The sequence below is a fragment of the Oxyura jamaicensis genome, chromosome 1 (genome assembly GCF_011077185.1).
Source record: "Oxyura jamaicensis isolate SHBP4307 breed ruddy duck chromosome 1, BPBGC_Ojam_1.0, whole genome shotgun sequence".
In the NCBI taxonomy this organism is placed as follows: domain Eukaryota; kingdom Metazoa; phylum Chordata; class Aves; order Anseriformes; family Anatidae; genus Oxyura; species Oxyura jamaicensis.
This window is the reverse complement of record NC_048893.1, coordinates 190,719,940-190,740,008: the sequence shown is the minus strand read 5'-3', so window position 1 is coordinate 190,740,008 and position 20,069 is coordinate 190,719,940.

Here is a 20,069-nt window from a genome sequence, read left to right as displayed (position 1 = left end):
AAATTTAATTGTAGCTGGTTTTTTTATAAAGTCACATGCCAAAGAGATGGTTTATAGTAGACCATCTATTAACTATTGTTATTTCATACACCAGCGTAGGCCTACATAATAACTGTAGGTCTTAATCATGCTAACTGTGACGATAACAGAGAACTGACTTTATTTTTGCTAGGGAAAAATGACAAGGTTTTGAGGTGACTTCATGTTTTGAAACTGGATAAAAGATCATGTAGAATTTGACAGATCATTTTTCACAGTGGAAAAAAAAATAAATAAAAATTAAAATTCCAGAGCTAAACTAAACTTAAACTAGAAATTCAGAAAGAAAAAATTAAACTTTTCTATACACAGTTATATATTATAGCCATGTTACACAAATTATGATAGCACAACATATTGCAAGAACCAGCGTATTACTTTATCTGTCTGCCAAAATTATAATTCAAAATTTTCTCTTCTATTAGGTATGTGGAATGTGACAACTGAACACATACAAAAATATAGAATACACATAAAGATAAATACTGAATGACGGGTGTGGTAGATGGTACAGCACTATTTTAACCAGAAATTAACATTCTTTCTAATATCAGTGCCACCCATTCTTATTATTTTACTGAAAGCTTACTATGGGCACAAAAGCTTCCATGGGCATATCAATTTACAGAAAAAAGGTTGGGTTTCTAGTTTGCTCCTCAACAATCTGAGCTCAGTTCTGCTACCTAAACACACATGCTATGCTGTTTGAGACACCACAATTTGGTAAGGCTGGTATTGTACAGAACCAGTGAGAGCTCAGTGTCCTTCAGGAATAGTACATGGAGGTCAAGTAGAAGGCCATCTCAAATTGTAAGGGATGCCTTGCAACTGCATAGCACTGCCTATGCCAAAACATTGACTGGCCACTGTTCATATAGACAAACCTGAGTTAATATAAAACAAGCTAGCTTGGTGATGCTATCAGTGTGACAGCAGCAACAATTAAAACAGCAGAGGATAAATGTTCTACCATACTCCTAACCTGGCCACATGCTGCAGTGAACTAGAATGCTGCTAAGATTACACTGTCAAATTTAAAGCTGGATTGGTAATGCCTGCATAAGCAGCAATCACAAATAAAAACATGATAGAAATACAGGAAGAGAGGGTCAAAATAACCTGAAGAGAAAATAAAGTGGTTCAGCAATTTCCTAAAGTTTCCCAATGACAGAGGCTAAGCCAATGAAATTCTCAGTCATGCAATCCAAAAATAATAAACCATATTTCCTGACAGAGAGGATGACCAAATATAGATCCATTGATCTGTCGGCTCTTTTAGTCTTCCTGTAATACGCTGTCCTCTCGAGACCTTAATTATTAATTCACATTCTCCAGGGTTTGCTTATGAATCAATTTCAATGATCTTTAAGTAAAATTGAGCGGATATATTAAAAAAAAAAAAAAAAAAAAAAAAAACGCTATTATCATTAGAGGTTGCAACACTGAATTTGCAAGGCTTATTTTTTGCCTTTGATTGCATAGTTCATGAGATTCAAGGAACTGCTGGCAATTCATAAAAATTAATGAGTGACCTTGCCAGTAGACAAGCAATTCTTTACAGAGCCTATAATAGCTTTGGCTCAAAGGTATGTACTAGAGTACTAGATAAGTTCTCTCACCATCCTTGACATGCTCTTTGTTCTCCACTTTTTAAAATGATGACAATGATTCATCTTCTTATTTAGCCAGATGACTTAAAGCCTTGGATATGTGTAACACTGCTTATGGAGAGGGCCACTTTTGATACTTCCAATTATGGCATTCAAAGCAAGTGGATTTGAAACTCTTTTTGCCTTTATTTCCCAAACCAAATGCAAATAAAAGCTGTGTTCTTCAACTCTGACATCTCTGAACAGTACATGATTTCCCTGAGAGTGGCCAGGCTCAGCTGCACATTTTATTGAAGAAAGTAAATCAACTCAAGAAATACAGCAGGATTTAATGAATAAAACTTCTCATATTGTTGAAATAGACTGTTTATGCCTTGATGCAGATATATAGGGCAGCTTCTGAAAATACAGTAAACTTTGCCTCCTTTCCTTCTCCAAATATAAACCCAACACATGCTTTCAACTCACTGTCATAAAATTGCCTTGCTTCATCATTAATTTATTTTTCCTACACTCTCCAGAGCATAAGACTTTGAAAGTTTAAACCTCAGCCTTCAAATAATCAAATGACCTGCTAACAACCACTATCATAGCCCAATCTGGTGGAACTCTTCTATATTTTGTCTAAAAATATTGGAGAATTCCTCATTTTTCAACCAGTTCTGCCAGCAGCGAACCACACTGTGGCAGAGGAATGAGTGAAAGCACATCTGGGGTTCCAGATATTTCAGCCCCAGAGCTTCCTAAGAAGCACTGACAGTGGGATGGTAGTCACAAGGCCAACATAGGAAATTAAATAGCTCTTAGAAAACAGAAATATATATATATATATATATATATATATATATATACTGTGCCTCACCCCCCTTTTATCCAGTCACACCAGGGAGTCTAACTGAATGCTGAGTCTGCAAGCTTGAAAGGAGGCACTGGAAAAAACAGCAGCTTGGTAAGAGCTTCTCCTCTTGCATCTCAGGCAAAATAAAGGAAAAAGGTGGAATCACCACATCCCAAGGTGGGCCTCACAAACTACTTACTCTCACAAAGATTAAGAACTTCTACTGAAATATGGCACAGGTTTTGCTGGTGATGTTTTTTTTAGTCTCCTGATGTAGCAAGTTTACTGTCAAATATTAGTTAATCAAATTATTTCCTTGCTTATGCCTGAGAGTATTTAATGGAACTAGTCATTAAGGAGAGGCAGTGACTTTTTAAACTAAAATAGGGTAGATTTAGATTAAACATGAGGAACAAATTCTTTACTATGAGGGTGGTGAGGCTCTGGAACAGGTTGCCTGCAGAAAGTGCATATACCCCATCCCTGGAAGGCCAGGCTGGATGGGGCTTTGGGCAACCTGGTCTGGTGGGAGGTGTCCCTGCCCATGGCAGGGGGGTGGAATTAAATGATCTTTAAAGGTCACTTCCAACCAAGCTATTCTGTGACTCTATGATTCTATGATTCTATGTATAGGCATGTTTCATTTGATGAACAGGAGTTAGGGAAATTTAAGAAAGAGTTGTCTACAAACTGTCCCTGCCAACTCCAAAGAGTGTTGGTGGACCAAGCTAAGCAATGATAGCTTGTATAAGGCATTACCATTTAGTTTCCGGTTTATGTGTTGTTAAATCCCTAATGGTTTTAGCTGAGTTCATGTCTGACAGAGATGTTATCTGTGTACTTTTTAAAAATCCATTAGTCCAGAATAGAAATGTAATTATTTTACAGACATATGGATTTCACTGAAACATTGACTCTGTGTTAATAAACAACAGAGCCCAGACTTCTTTGAGGGGCCAGTTCTCCCTATCATAAGAGAGATCACGAGAGAGTAGTTAGAAGCTAGAAGGTTCTTATGGTATCTTTTGAGCTAAATGCTGAAATTAAATTTAAAACAAATTTAAAACAAGTCCAAGGGAGAATATAAGCAAGTTTCACTAACATTTTCTGAAAATATTGGTTTGAGTTTTTCTTCATGTGGGGAAATAAAGGGTTGAAATTTGTTTATTATTTCCAGTAAAATTTAACAGTAGGCATTTAAAATGACTAGGAGTCAATTTTCAATGACGTTGAGTAAACTTAATTAAAGAATTAATTCCACATGAGACTGAACACAAGAATCCATAAGACAACATAATTAGAAAGGCATTTTTCTATATTCTTGTCACCTTCTCTTGCATGTTGCTAGCAGTTTTATTTGTTTTAGCCTGAGGCTTAGTTTAGTGATTGTGCCTAACAGAAGGACAAACATGGAAAAAAAATGAGGAGACAAACCAAACTCTGTCTGTAGATGAAGGTCAAGTTCATATCATCTAATCTCAGATTTCCGATTATCTCCAAAATGAAATACTGCAGACACTTTGGCTGAAATATTTGAGGCCTGTGAACTGATTTAGGAAATCTTCAGGCAACTTATTTTGCTTATGAGAAGAAAATAATGGCTGTGAGCTAAAAAAAAAAAAAAAAAAAAAAAAAAAAATTGAGAAAACCTATTTACCACCAGGTTTTCTGCCAGGTCCTGAGCATGGGCCCCCTATCCCCAGGCCCTGTCCCTGGGCTCTAAGCCACACAGCAAGGGTGGCCATGTCTCACAGTGACCATGGGGGAGATCGTAATGGTGTGGATAGGCTTCGACATAGCCCAACCCTGGCCCAAGGAGACCCTAGCGCCTGGGGTGTTGGTCTGCTGTAAGGTAGCCCTGCCTATGGCTCACCAAAGATGGACTGACCTGTCCCCACCCCGTTCCTGTGTCCAGGAAGGTTCTGATGCCCTGGGCTGGGGCTGCCCTTGTGTCCCCTGGGGACAGCTCCTGGCTGGGGTGTTGGGATGAGACTTGGATGCCAGGCACTGGGCCTTCCACCTGTGGTGGTTTCACTCTGCTGGGCAGCTGAACTCTACCTCAACTGCTCTCTCACTTCCCCTCCTCAGAAAAAGGGACAAAGAAGTATGCTGAGAAAAAAAAAAAAAAAAAAAAAAAAAAAAAAAAAAAAAAGAGCAAAAGAGCTCATGGGTTGAGATAAGGATAATTTATTTAAAGAGAAGATGAAAACAAACAAACAAAGGCCATGTGGAAGCACAGAGAGGAAAAAATATTTCCCATCAACAAATGATGTTTGTCCACATCCTGGGAAGCAGGATCTTAATACACATAGAAGTTACTTGGGAAGACAGACGTCTTCATAAAGAGAGGCCTACCACTACCTCCCCCTTCCCCCCTTCCCACATTTTATTGCTGAGTGTAACACCATAAAGTATGGAATATCCCTTTGGCTGGTTTAGGTCAGCTGCCCTGGTGATGTCCCCTCCCCACCTCTTGCCACCAGTTTTGTTATTTTGTCAATGATTAAAAAAAATAAATAAATACCAAATATATTCAATAAATGTGTGAGAAGCTGCTATGGTCCTTAATCCTACATCTTTGATTATGAGCTGAATTTTTCTCTTGGGATACATCCATTCAGGATCTCTTCTTTTTTCTTTTTTTTTCTTTTTTCTTCTTTTTTTTTTTTTCTTTTTTTGTAACGCCTTTGTTTGACCTAGATGTTTTCCTGCTGAAGCCTGCAGAGGTTTTACAACTATTAGCCTGATTTTGCACTGCATTTATTCCAGTGGTAAAGACTGATCAGATTTCAGTAGGAATACAGTATAGCTCACAGCTGAGGTGCTTCATAAATCCTATTTATCTGCAAATGTTAAAGAGGGTGAAATCACCTGCAGTGAACCAAGTAGATGGAATATAATCTATGTGTTTTTCTTCTGGAGTCTAGCTGAAGTGTGCAATGCAGGATAGTCCCTAGCAAAATCTTCAGCTCATTTCAGGGAGAGAAAATTGTGAACCTTGCAGCTCATGCCAAAACATCCTCAGCACTGTCAGCTACTCCTGGCTGCAGACTCTGGGGCTGAGCCCAAATTTAATAATTTCAAAGGTGTGAATTAGTACCATCAGCCAAACTGAAAAGCATTTTTCTTCCAGACTTCTGCCTTCAAACTCACAGATCTCAGCAACAGCTACCACATGAATCTTTGGCTTAAAACTCGGCAGTGAATAGGACCTGCTGATTTTAATTATCTTTTAATCTTTGCTAAGCTGCTTTTCTTTAAGTTGCTAGTACAGCTACTTAATTTCCCTCCCCAGCATTACTTTTTGTTGGTGGTTTTATTATTATTACTGTTGTTGTTATTGTTATTGTTTCTTCTTACTTGAAGATAATAACCACCCTTCTTGAAGATAATAGATAGCTGGAAAGTCTTCCCCAGAATGCATCAGATCACGGCTTCTGAACAGATTTCTTTAAACTGCTTTGCAATAGAAAGCTAAAAGCCTTCCAAGTCATGTTTAATGTGCCATGGCTGCGGGATGAACAGAAAGCAAGTATTAATAACTTGGTGTAAACACAGTCACAGACCAAAGTACTTTTGACACCTATCTTCAGAGCATAGCTTAAAAAGATTTCAGGTACAGGAGAACCAAGAGGAGGCACTGGAGAGCAGAGATCAAATGGCTTCAGTGCTCAGGAAGAGAACCAAAATGAACTTTTGCAACCAAAGACCCAAAATGGCTTTGCTTGCTGCCTTCCTAATCCTGAAAGCACCAAAGTCAACTGGGTGTCCCTCTTAACTTTAAAGATCACAAACATTTGTTCCATGTCAGCTCACTCTGATATGGGTTTCTGGGCTCTGAACTCCTGCCTACTGACAAATCTGACACTGAAAGGAGAAAGAAATGATGGATTGCAAAAAGTCTTTGGGAATTAAGTCAAGACTCACTCTGGACAGGAGTATTACGCTCTCAAGATTGCCGAGACCCAGACTAGAGCCAGACTGTCTCTTTCTGTTCTTTCTTTGGCCCAGTAACACAGGGACTCAAATCCGTGGATCCCAGGCTCAGCTCCATAAGGATCTATATGAAACATTCCCACTCAAACATCCCACAGTGCTGTGATGAGGGCACTTTTCTCTGAGGTGGGAGAATGAGTAGAATCCTCAATAGACTGGGGAAAGTTCAAGATGCTAGTGTGTGCTTTATCCACTAACATCTAGCAAAAGATACGTAGTACCTTATCTTCCAGTGAGGCACTCAAAGGGAAGTTGTACGTGCCCCAGCCTTGCAGGTGTTCAGGGCCAGGCTGGATGGGGCTTTGGGCAACCTGGTCTGGTGGGAGGTGTCCCTGCCCATGGCAGGGGGGTGGAATTAAATGATCTTTAAAGGTCACTTCCAACCAAGCTATTCTGTGACTCTATGATTCTATGATTCTATGTATAGGCATGTTTCATTTGATGAACAGGAATTAGGGAAATTTAAGAAAGTTGTCTACAAACTGTCCCTGTCAACTCCATAGAGTGTTGGTGGACCAAACTAAGCAATAATAGCTTGTATAACTGGATGACCTTTAAGGTCCCTTCCAACCCAAACCATGCTGTGATTCTACACCTGGATTATGGTGGAAATAAAGCCTGAATATATGTGCTCATGTTCCTAGAAAAAGCACTTTGGAGCATGTTTGAATGGCTAAAGCAAGATACCCAGAGGGTTTTCAGGTTAAGTAGGCAAGTGCCTACAAGATTAGGCAGTATTTGCAAGCAGCAAGTCTAGGTTGCTGTCTAGGAGGAATACACACAGATTTGATTTATGTGTCTACATCCCAAATTAGATGGGATTTTAGCAGCTTAGTTCCTATCCAGAGTGAATATAAAAATATATTTTTGCCACAAGCTGATGTGAAAAACTTTGTCAATATAATTTCTACAGTAGATTAAAACTAATTTCCTGCATTTATCTATAAGCCTAAGTGACAAACAAGAATAGATGATAAATAAAATGCAGTGCAGATCCTTAATCATCCTCAGTCTTCTATGCCCAAAAGACTGCGAGGAACAGTTTGCAGGTATGAATGAACAAGGAGCCAGGAGACTCACATTACAATTATATCACAAGACTTGGACTTGCCCTGGTATGCCACATAGGTCAGACCTCATAATTCCTGCTGAGAAATATGTGTCTGTATGTGCTTATAGAATTACTACAGAACTCTTTAAACTAAATTACATTCTAAGACTTCCCAAAGCATCCTATAAATTGTTACATATTTTAGAATCTGTCTAAATTCTACGGCTGCTTAAATCTAATTAATTTCTCCTCTGAGTAAAGGTACAGTAGCTCTGAAAACAACAATTTGTATTAAGAGGTAAATACATAGATATAATGAGTGGATAAGAAAGAAGTAGATATTAGAACTAAACCTGTCTTCTTCCCAGACATCTTTGAGAGAAATATTAAAACTATTATCTCTAGTCTTCAAGACTTAGACTCAATCTGATGCGAACATGTAATTTTCATTAATGTGCATCACTTGTGCAGATGCATCAGCTGAAAAATAGCCAGTGAGTAATAAATGCTGTAGCAAGGTAAAAACATGTGGCACTATACAGAGATGGCTAGCAAATACAACATTTTAATATGGACCTTCCATTTTCCCCATTTTCCCTAAAATTGCAATATCCTAATCAATTCTTGGAAATGCATATGTAAAGATGAAAAAAAAAAAAAAAAAAAACAGTTGGACAATTCATCAAATGTTTTGTCTGTCCCTTAACACCTATGTTTCCTGTTGCTCCCCAAAGGAACAAAAATCTTGATAACATATGTTGCACTGTTTAATTAACAAGAAAGCAGCTATAAGTTGTTATTTCTCCCTTTCAAAATTTAAAAAGAAAAGAAATCCTCCACATATATCATAATTATATGATATATATAATATCATAATCATTATATTAATAATATAATAATTATTATTAATTATAATTATTAATTGTGATAATTGTATTATATGTAATCATATATCATAATTTGTTTTTAATAAATATTATGTATATAATGTATATATACAGTGAATTTTTATCTAATGAACAAAACAGATTTTTTTTTAGCTGTCTGAAAAGCTGAATGAGAAAATGCTCAACACATGCAAGCTTTTTTGTTTTGTTTTGTTTTGTTTTGTTGAACTTGGTGTCCTACATACTAAATAAGTCCAGCTTTTGAGTCTGGATTGATTCTTTCTGAGATATTACATATTCAAAGGCCTCAAGACTCCCCTGCACACTTTCAAAGGGAAGTCAAATGACTGATTTTAAAGGAACTCTAGTGTATTTTGGCTGATCTTTGTAGCAGTAAAAATATCTACATCTACCAACTTAGTATTTTTATTTGTAAATTAATTTTGTACTTAACAACATTCCCAGATGGTAAGAATGGAACTAGAAACAATCCTGTTTCTAAGAACTAGACATATTTGTTTTCTTCTGGTTTTATGTTCCAACTTTTCTGAAATGTTCCTGTGTTTGCTAATGTACTCTTTAGCCTACAAAGTCTAAGTAGTGTGGAAGAAAGTGATGCCGTTCAGAGTATGGGGAACAAAAAGAAATGGAAAATAAATAAATAAATAAATAAATAGAAACATAGAAGCTCTTATGCCTGATTCAGATAGAGTTTTAAACTGTAATCTGATTAACGATTAAATTGTTAAGTCCCAAACCTGTGTTCTGGATCTCCTAACTTGGTATTTCAAAACCCACTAATCCCCTAGGGTCAATAACTTACCTGCAAGTGAGAAAAGTGTAGGCTAGTTTACTTCATTTTCCTTGTTTTCTACATTAATCTTTTGAGATCTTTTCAGTCCTCACTTAGGCTGTGGATTAAGGCCAGAACACATTTGACAGAGATTCTGGTATAAGATATCCCATATCCCTCTCTTCCTCCTGGCTGATCATTCCCACCTAAACTGGGGATAGGCTTTTGAGATAACTCTGAAAGTTGTTAAGGAAAAATAATAATAATAATAATAATAAAAAAGCCAGATTTATTCCTGGTCTGATTTAAAGGCAGATAAGGCCTGTTGTGTTGGTCCATTCACTCTGTAAACAGATGTTTAAATGATCTTTTAGCAGGTAACAGGCAAATAGGCTCTGCCTACCACTGGCAGTGAGGGTAAGCGTTTTGTTGATTACTAGGAAAAGCTGGCTGGAAAGCTCTGTAGTTCTCCCCTCCTTTCCTGCTCTACATCATCACTGTCTGCATGATCGTTAACACAGCAGTTAGCTGAAGAACAGCAGCTTGTTAACATCAGTTATTTTGGAACACTAATAATTTTATCAGGTAAATGATTAACAACACATTCCTTTCTTTTTTTTCTTTTCTCTTTTTTTTTTTTTTTTTTTCCATCCATTACAAATATTACTTTCAGATAATACGCCTGAATTGCCTATTTTGGCAAGTCAGCACTGTGACCCTCTTGCAGAAGAGTGTGGAGTATTGACCTCAAATGTCAGTCACATAGTCCTGACATCTTCTTCTTCTTCCTTTTTTTTTTTTTTCAAATCCACTTTGTGGTTTCACTTTGCACACCGTTATATCAGCTACTTCGGCATCCTGTTTTGAGCTTTTGTTTTCAAGAAGAGCAAAAAAAATGACTCTGTTGCTTTATAGTACAGGTAATAAAAAATAATTAAAAAGAATATCTAAGTAGCTTCATGGAATGTCTGCTCTGATGTCAGTGTTCAGAAGTTGTGTGATCTGTTATTTTTGTGTGACCAGTACACCCATACGTAATGATAAAACATCCAGGAGCTGGACCAGGTTTATTTTCAGGTCTATAACTTTTAAATATATTGCTAGCAAAATATTATAGAGAGGAAAATGGGGATACTTGCCTAGTGATGAATTAGTGTTTCAGGATGGAGTTATAATAATTTGTTCAAAGACTTGGGAAAAAGATTGACTGTTCCTCTCACTAAAATGTACCTTACAAAATATGCTAGCAGGGAATCTGCTTTCTAAGTCACCGAGGAAAGCAAAGGAAAATACCAAAACTTTCTGAATGACCTCTAAATGTATGTTTATATGTGCAAGTATGTTTATATGTGCAGGAAACAACCTTCCTTGCTGGTAACTTCAGAAGTTGGTAAGGCTAGTGTTCCTCTGATGGATAGTAGAAGGTAAAGAGTTATCCTATGGCTTAGTAATTTCTCACTGGTGTAGTTTATAACTTCCTCTTAATAAGATTTTATAGGATTTTTTCTCACTTTTGTAGAAGGAATCTATCTGAAGGTAGAATATGTGAGTAGAAAATAAGAAGTCAACAATAGATGCATGTCTTGAACAGATACCAACCATTGCAAGGAATGCAGGAATCAAATTTGCTGAGCTTATGCATGTGAACTGTCCAGTATCCAATGTAAGCAGTAATGGGCACTGTCCTTCACTGGAAACTTGGAGTGGCTTCACTTCATCCTTCATTCCGCAAAATCTTCCTAGACAGCTGTCTGCAATTACATTCTTACAGTCGCCATATTTAGAGGCATATTTTTGTTTAATTTTTCAGCTTATAAGGAGTAGGAGTGTTCATAAATATGATCTTAAATAAGAGGTGTGGGTCCTTTCAAGTGTGTTTTCCAACTGTGCTATCTATATTATGGGAATGTTGTAAGGCAATATGACAGATAATGCTTGGAGCTCGTGATTCACAACATAATTTGCATCAGCAAAGCTACATAAATAGCAGGCAATATTGAAAGAATTTCTGAAAATCCTTTAAGTTTTTGTGTCATCTTATGGCCATAAGGCTTTAAGTCTTCATGTCATCTCAAATACTGTCACAAATACATGACATTTAGGGCAGATACAGAGTTATGGTACTACAAATAAAAAGCCTTATGTTATAGAAAATATTTTTCCTGTACTCTGCAAAATCTGTAATCCCAACCATCAACAATTTCTCTCCATGTCTGGCAAAGTCCTAGTGCCCTCTGATTTTTTGAGTATGATCCTTTAGAACCATAAAAAATGTTAGAAGCTTAATTTAAACGAGGCTTATTAGTTCCTCAACTGTAATGAGGACAGACAGACAGTCCCAAAAGGTATCTGACCTCTTTTGTTTTAGACACATAAATTAGGATGAGATTAATCACCCCATGGAAAGGTGTTTTTATCATCAGGGACTAGGGAGGAGTCTAGGCAGCTGTCTTAGACTAGACCCCTCAAGTTTATACAACTTGTATTAGATGAAACAGTTCTCACCCTTTGAATTAATTTTCAAAGATGATTTTTCATTTAGGGAAATATTTTCATAAATATTTTTTCAATAGAATCATACAGTAACTTAGGTTAGAAGGGACCTCCAGAGTTTATGTAGCACAAGTCTCTACTCAAAGCAGGTTCAATCAGATCAGGTTGGTCAAGGCTGTGTCCAGTCTTAAACGCCTCCAAGAACAGAGATCCAACAACTTCTGTCTCCCACAATATTCTCCTGGGAAACTGGCAGCCTGTGGCTTGGGCAGATACACTCTGCTGGGTTAAAAACTAGCTGGATGGCTGGTCCCAGAGAGTGGTGGTGAACAGAGTGAAATCCAGCTGGCAACCAGTCATCAGTGGTGTTCCCCAGGGGTCAGTGTTGGGGCCCATTCTCTTTAATATCTTTATTGATGACTTGGAAGAGGGAATTGAGTGTACCCTTGGTAAGTTTGCAGATGACACCAAGTTGAGGGAAGTGTCGATCTGCCAGAGGGTAAGAAGGTATCTGGACAGGATGGGTCGATGGGCAGAGACCAATGGGATGAGGTTCAACATGGCTAAGTGCTGGGTCCTGCACTTGGCTGCAACAAACCCACGCAGCACTACAGGCTTGGGAAAGAGTGGCTGGAAAGCTGTGCAGAGGAAATGGATCTGGGGGTGCTAATTGATGCTCATCTGAACATGGGCTGGCAGTGTGCCCAGGTGGTCAAGAAGGCTGATGGCATCCTGGCTTGGATCAGGAATAGTGTAGCCAGCAGCACCAGGGAGGTGATTGTTCTCCTGTACTCTGCTCTGGTGAGGCCGCACCTCGAGTACTGTGTTCAGTTTTGGGCCCTTCACCATAAAAAAAGCATCAAGATTCCTTATATGTCTTGTGGTCCAGCTCCCTGAGTATCTTCATATGTCAAACTCACTACAATATGTCCATCTTTCATGTACAGGGGAGCCAAAATCTGGGTACAGAACTCCACATCTTTCTCACAGATGCTGAATAAGGGGAAATGATCATTCAGCCTTCTGGCTATAGTTTTATTAGAACAGGCTTCACCCTTCCTAGTACACTCTTGCTGATAGTGATATGACAGACAATCTAGAGTTATGCAAAGTTGGATCATGGGGTATAATTTAGCCAAATGGTGACCATAAAGGTCTTGGTATCTATGACATATATCTAGAAGGGTCTGTGAAGGCTACTAAGAGCGTAGATCCTGGAAACAAAGCCAAATTCAATGAGATAAAAAGAGTGAACAAATAGTTAGCAAAGAAACTCAACTCTTTTTCTCCTACTAAGTTTATTTTTTAGCCATGTCAGTTCTGTTACTCAACTATCTGTTATATAAACAAAGCATGATTAACTGGTATAGAGTCGAAACAAGGAGCAGTTGTGGGCGAAGCATAGGTTTTCTTGCATATTTTTCCTATTGGAAAAATTATCTGTGCAAGTACACCCTAAGAAAAATAAGTCTAGTTTTTTATGGTTTAAATTTGCTTTAATTTATTGTCCACGGTTTCTTGGGAAAATATTTATAATTCCAGAAATGGAAAAAGATTGAAAACCACAGACTTAGTGGAGAAGGACAGAGGAGATAATTTACTCCATTTAACTGGTTAAAGAATAGTGAGCCATTGCAGTTAAGTCCATTAGTGAATACATAGAGGGAGCACACCATATGCTTGGCAAGATGCATTTAATCAAATTCTACTAAATTTATCAAGTTTTGTTGGTTTGCAATTTCTCTGAGATATAGAGAAAATGATTTAGCATCCCAATAGAAGCCAAAACCCAATAGAGTTTTGCTTATCTAACCTAACTGTAGGAGGTGCATTTGCACCAGGTGCTGAAGTACTTCTAATGGAAGAATAAGGTTTCCACTACACACCAAACTGTGTAATAGTTACCTGTTTTATGAAGGTCTTTAGCTGGAATGTTTAGTCCTCAGCTTTAGATGGACCTTTAACCTGATTTATAGTTGTAAATATAATTAGATTGAAATATAAAAGTATAAATATGATTATAATATTTACAATTGTTACATTAGAAATCTTGGACAACAATAGCTGTTAGTGACATTAATTGTATGTTTTTTGAATTCCCGAGAATCAAGACCATAGTTGTACTTCTTAAAAAATCAGCTTTCAAATATGAGTCGAAAGATTTTGTTCATAATATTGATCTGGAAGAAAGCTGTCATGAAGCATGCTACAATCATACTCCTTTATCTCTACATTTATCCCTTCCTATCCCTAACCATTTTTAAGGAGGCTATTGCTATCAATAGATAATGTTATTATAGCAAAACATATTACATCCTCAATGGAAGAAACAAATTACTTCATATATTAGCAGTTTCTCAAAAGGAATTTGGGAGATCTACAGACTTACAGCAAAATGTGAAGAAAAAGAAGAAAAAGAAGAGAACTATTGCAGTACCTTAAAACAGAATATTTACCAACAACAAAATTTAAATTAATATTTAAAAAGAATGAGATAGAGAATTTTGATTCATTTGCTATCCACCACTGAAGTAAAACTCTATACGGAGATTGGTTTCACCTTAATTTAGGTACTCTGAATGTATTTAATGTTAAAGTGCAGACGTGTTAATATCTGGTGTCTTCTATGTGGAGAAATCATGGTGAACATACATCATAGTAATAAGCCTGAGTTAATGGAACATGCATTTTAATTAAGTGGCTCAACTATGGCTGAGTGGCTAGAGGAGGAATCAAACCCTATCCTCCAGCAATAAAAGAGCTATCAGTTTCATCAAGGTGCACACACATCCACAGAAATAGAGCTGGGGAGAAGCAAGATTGGAAAGGCAGGCCTTAATTATCTGACGACAATATTGCCCTAGCTCAATAACACCACAGCAAATATTTTATGTGTCTGAAGACCACCTACTGGAAGAGAACAAAATCCACGGTCCAGAGAGATAATTTAAAGTGTAGAGTTCAAAACTAGAAACTTCAGGATTAATGATTTTTTTCATGTTTAAAACTTCTAAGAAGCAAGGTCAGGCCAAAGGTACAGCAAGCAGTATCCTGTCTCCAACAGTGAAAAGCAGCAAATTTTGAAGTAAAGACTACAAGCAAGAGGATAAATATAAAATAATCGTTTCGCTGATAAGACCTCCCAGCTAGGATAATCTCACTGGGGAATATAACTAATGGAGAAAACAGTACAACTGAAACTGGAAGTTCTCCAGGGTTTAGACTATTGCCCTAATCAGTCTGGGAAGGCAAGAACCTGTAACTTACAGTAAAAAAAGCACTCATACATTTCTGATGAAACAATCATTTCCAGAAAACAACAATCCAGAGGTCTAAATGTTCTCTAGCTCTTTCCTCCCACACTGCAGATTATTGCAAGGGAAATGATAAGCCCAAATTTAAAGAAAAAAAAAAAAATGTATCCATGAACATCAATAGTTCCTCTGAAAAAGAGGGAAGATTCAAGGTCCCAAAATTCATCTCTCTCCCTAGTGTCAAAGCAAAAATACAGCCTTTGCTAAGGAAGAAAAAGCCTCTTTACCTCAGAGCTCATTGAAAGGAATAAGACAGGAACAATGATTATAAAGGAAAATTATAAAGAGATTCCAAGAACAATTCAATTTTCTTTGTCTGTCTAGTATATCATTCATACATTTGGGAGTCTATCTTCTTCCACCTAGACATCCAGACTAAGGTCATACTCTTAAGGTTAGAAGGGACCTGTGGAGGTCACCTGATCCAATTGCCCTGCTCAATAAGTAATGCCTAGAACAGGTTACCTGGGACCATGTCCAGGCAGCTTTTGAAGATCTCCAGGAAGGAGACTCCACAACATTTCTGGGTAATTTGTGCCAGGTCTCCATCACGTGCACAGCACAGAAATGCTGCCTGGTGTTCAGAGGTAGCCTCCTGTGTTCCAGTTTGTGCCCATTACCTCTTGTTCTGGCACTGGGCACCACTGAAAACAGCCTGGCTCTGTTGTCTTTGCACTCTCTTCAGGCATTTAGAGACATGGATGAGATCTCTCCTGAGCCTCCGAGTCTCCATGTTGAACACTTCCAACTCTCTCAGCCTCTCCTCACAGGAGAGATGCTCCAGTCCCTTCGTCATCTTGGTGGCCCTCCACTGGTCTATTTCCAGTATATCCATGTCTCTCTTGTACTGGGAGGCCCAGAAATGGTCACAGCACTCCACATGAAGCCTCACCAATACTGAGTAGAGAGAAAGGAACACCTTTTTTGATCTGCCTTTGCCTAATGTAGCCTAGTAGGCTACATTAGGCCTTTGCCTAATGTAGCCTAATGTAGGCCTTTGCCTAATGTAGCCAAGAACACCATTAGCCTTCTTAGTGGCAAGGACACATTGCTGACTCATGTTCAACTTGGTGTCTACCAGGACACCCAGGTTCTCTGCAGGTTCTCTGTTTCTACTTTTGTGAGAAACAACATTGTGTTTTTGCAGTGGAAAATGTGAATGTAGAATGTTGTTTTTGCAGTGGAAAATTCCACTAAACTTGCATATTCAAAAGTGATCATGCAGGCATGACAATTGCATAGCAGTGGGGGGAACATTAACCAGATAAGAGGGGAAGGTTCCACTGTCCCAACATGAGGAAGATAGCTAAGAAAAACAGTACGAGCACTGCGAAATCAGTAAAAACAAAAACAAAGAAAAAAAAAAATCACAGGCCCTCTAGTCACAAGAGAAGAAAGAAAGAAAAAGGAAAAAGAGAAATTAATGGTTGGTCAAATAAAATTGTACACACATGGTATAGTAATAAGTGTTGAGTAATTTGTGAACCTGTAGTACCCAGCCAATGAGGAAACGGGAGGAATCAACTGTCAGGTAATAGGAAATATGTGGTTATAATATACTTTTACTGTGTACTCCTATTTGCTGGACACCTGCCATTGCAATCACAAATAAAATAGCTTCACAGAAGACCCTGTCTGACAAAATTATTGAGATATTTCTCACACTTTCCAGCTGGGTGGCCCCCAGCATGTCCTGGTGTCTAAGGTTGTTCCTCCCCAGGGTCAAGATTCTGCTCTTCTCCTTATTGAACTTCATGAAAGTTTTCTGAGCCCACTTCTCTAGCCTATCAAGGTCCCTGTGAATGGCAGAATGGCCCTCTGGTGAGTCAACCACTCCCCCCCAGTTTTGTATCATCCATGAATTCACTGAGAGTGCACTCTACCCTGTATTCCAGATCATTAATGAAGACATTAAACAAGACTGGACCTAGTATTGACCCCTGGGGTACTCCACTCATTATTGGCCTCCAACTAGTCTTTGCACCACTGACCACTACACTCTCTGTCCAGCTGTTTAGCTAGATTTCAATCCACCTCACTGCTCATCCAGCCCATATGTCATCTTCTCTATGAGAATCTTATTGGGGACAATGTCAAAAGCCTTATTGTCCAGGAAGCCAATATCATCCACTATTCATCCACCGCTCATCCCCCTCATCCATCAAGCTGGTCATTTCATTATGGATGCTTCCCCTTAGTGAATCCATGCTGACTATTCCTGATGATTTTCTTCGTCACATGCCTGGAAAAGGTTTCCAGGATGAGCTGTTCCATCACCTTCCCAGGGATCCAGGTGAGGCTGACTGGTCTGTAGTTCCCTGGGTCCTCCATTCTTGTTCTTCTTGAAGATAGACATGACATTTTCTTTCTACAAGTTTTCAGTCACTTATCCCAGTTGCCACAATTAAGCAAAGATTATAGAGAGTGGCCTTGCAATCAAATCTGCCAGCTCCCTCAGCACTTGTAGGTGCATCCCATCAGGGCCCATAGACATATGAATGTCCAGTTTGTTCAAGCATTCTTTCACCTTGTCCTCTTCCACCAAGGGTACATCTTCCTTGCTGCAGCTGTGTCAGCCTGGCCTCTGGGACCTGTGATTCCTGAAGGCCAGTCTTGCTAGTAAAAACTGAGGATAAAAAGGCTTTCAGTATCTTGTCCTTTTCTAGAGTCCGAGCAGTAGCTATATGATTATGAGACAAAGGGTTACCAGGTCTTCCGTTTCCTTCAGGAGAGGACCTTCAGGAGAGGACCGTAGTCTTCCTATGATCGTTGATGTACTTATAGAAGATTTTCTTGTTATCCTTGACATACCTGGCTATATTAAATTCTATCTGGGCTTTCCTAATTCAATCCCTTGCTGTTGGGACAATGTCTTTGTATTCCTCCCAGGTTACCTGTCCTTGCTTCCACCCTTTGTAGGCTTCTTTTTTATGTTTGAGTTTGTCCGTCCATGAGCTCCTTGTTCATCCGTGTAGGCCTCTCAGCATTTTTGCTTGACTTCCTCTATGTTGGGATGCATTGCTCCTGAGTTTGAAGGAAGTGATACTTGAATATTACCCAGCTTTCTTCATCCCCTGTTCCCTCCAGGGCTTTATCCCACAGAACTCTACCAAGCAGATCGCTGAAGAGGACAAAGACTGTTCTCCTGAAGTCCAAATTTGTGAGCTTGCTTTGCACCCTCCTCACTGCTCTAAGGATTCTGAACGCCACCATTGTACATTAATATGTTATTATCTTACCATCTTATTTTTTTTCTCCTGTAAGCCTGTTTGTAAAGAAAACAGTCAAGTATTGCTTACTGTCACAAACTTAACACTGGTAAGGTAATTTAGTCTATAGAAAGTCCTTACTTACAGTAATTTAAGATTTAAATTATGTGATCTTGAAGAAAAGTAGATCTGTATTTGAGGAATCATAGTATTCCACTTGTTATTACAGCATAAAAATACTATTATATGCCAAAAATAATTATTAAAGTAAAAATAAGTAAACTGTTTTGACTACTTGTGAATTTATTTAATATTACCATTTTAAGTTTCAGTATACTTAAGTAATTTGAATACTGTATGAAACGTAGGCAATCAAATTCAAAGCTGACAGGTCCTAGCCCATGGTACAGAGCACTTACTGCAATCTGGACTGCTTTTTGCAGTACTAAATGTCTCCCTAATTAAATGGTAATCAGTTGTAAAAACTGGCTGTCGGCCAACTCACTGAGCAATTTCTTTTCAGGGACTCATGATCACCTTGTACTTTCCAGCATTGGAAGGTCACTGGTTGTTTTCAATCATTTAACTTTTGAATTCAGTTTTGTTTTGTCCTTTATCTCTTTCTCATCACTGTTGTATATGAGAATTTCCTTTCCTTTCCCTGGTGTAATTTTTCATTTTATGCTGAACTAGACATGAACTTATATCTTCTTTTCAACCCCTTGCCATTTGTGATACATGAAGAAAGGCTAAGCAAAACATGTCTGTCTTACATAGCAGGCTCAATGCTGAACAACAGTGAGCAATATTTTTCAGGATTTAAGTCATAAAACCTGCTTAGTATTTCAGCACAAAGTCCCTGATGCACCTGCACAGGTCACTAATGTGAGAGCCTGCTGTGTCAATTCAGAATGAAGAGATTATTGTGACAGCAGATATAGCTTGTTCTGAATACATAATATGTATTATTACATCATCCTGTTGTTACATGTGAGTCTGATCAACAAAGACTCTGAGGGACATGCTTGACAGCCAAGGTTGCTAAAAAAAATGTATTCTTAATAAATTCAGCCTGCTTTTTTAAAGATGTTCTCTATAGCCAGCTCTACTCAGTCCTTGCTTTAAGCAATTGTCTTAGCAGGTTGCAGTCAGCTTCTTCACACACAGTGATCCACTGGATTTTCCAGTTTTAGACTTCTATTGCCACAGCATTTTGTGTAAATAACTATTTCTGGTTTAAATGATCTTTCCTTGCCTTAAATATTGCATATTACTCTCCCTCTCTCCAAATCCAGCCTCTTATTAAGTCAAATTCCCACTGCACAACTGTGGTAATATCAATGCAGTTTATCTGCTCCTGTCAAAAATCCCCTTCCCTCTGTGCCACTCAAGACTTGCTCTCAGTTCTTCCACTGCCTCTTCCTCAGTTATTCCACTGAAATATTTAGTTATTGGACACTACTAATGAATCAATAAAAATCTTTTCAAATCCCCCAAACTGACTGAAAATGCATGTGCCTCAAGGTAACATAATCTTACTGTCATAATCTTACCTCCCTTATTCATTAAAACCTCTCACTGACATTTCTTGCCTAAAATGATGCTGCAAGCTTTTAGGAATGGAGACTTCCTTAGGCAATGAACTACACTTTTTTCAAAGGCAAGGAAAAGTGATGAAAGATGAGGAGGAACGGAAGGAAGGAAGGAAGGAAGGAAGGAAGGAAGGAAGGAAGGAAGGAAGGAAGGAAGGAAGGAAGGAAGGAAGGAAGGAAGGAAGGAAGGAAGGAAGGAAGGAAGGAAGGAAGGAAGGAAGGAAGGAAGGAAGGAAGGAAGGAAGGA